This window comes from Bison bison, unplaced genomic scaffold, assembly GCF_000754665.1.
Source record: "Bison bison bison isolate TAMUID 2011002044 unplaced genomic scaffold, Bison_UMD1.0 scf7180017864533, whole genome shotgun sequence".
Taxonomy (NCBI): domain Eukaryota; kingdom Metazoa; phylum Chordata; class Mammalia; order Artiodactyla; family Bovidae; genus Bison; species Bison bison.
Window position 1 is genome coordinate 8306878 of NW_011495082.1, and position 659 is coordinate 8307536.

Genomic DNA, 659 nt, shown 5'->3' on the forward strand with positions numbered 1-659 from the left:
TCTAGGTGAGTGATCACACCATCGTGATTATCTGGGTCATGAAGACCTTTTTTGTACAGTTCTTCTGTGTATTCTTGCCACCTCTTCTTAATATCTTCTGCTTCTGTTAGGTCCATAACATTTCTGTCCTTTATCGAGCCCATGTTTGCCTGAAATTCCCCTTGGTATCTCTAATTTTCTTGAAGAGATCTCTAGTCTTTCCCATTCTGTTGTTTTCCTCTATTTCTTTGCATTGATTGCTGAGGAAGGCTTTCTTATTTCTCCTTGCTATTCTTTGGAACTCTGCATTCAAATGGTATATCTTCCTTTTCTCCTTTGCTTTTCGCTTCTCTTCTTTTCACAGCTATTTGTTAGGCCTCCCCAGACAGCCATTTTGCTTTTATGCATTTCTTTTCCATGGGGATGGTCTTGATCCCTGTCTCCTGTACAATATCACGAACCTCAGTCCATAGTTCATCAGTCACTCTATCAGATCTAGTCCCTTAAATCTATTTCTCACTTCCACTGTATAATCACAAGGGATTTGATTTAGGTCATACCTGAATGGTCTAGTGGTTTTCCCTACTTTCTTCAATTTACGTCTGAATTTGGCAATAAGGAGTTCATGATCTGAGCCACAGCCAGCTCCCAGTCTTGTTTTTGCTGACTGTATAGAGCCT

At 40.2% G+C, this 659-nt stretch overlaps 1 protein-coding gene across 1 annotated transcript in view; it reads right to left on the reverse strand.

Annotated features, from left to right (window-relative positions):
- The window catches only part of KIAA0825 (KIAA0825 ortholog), a 429492-nt gene that overhangs the window by 91186 nt on the left and 337647 nt on the right, over positions 1–659 (reverse strand). The gene's annotated exons all lie outside the window — the stretch shown is intronic.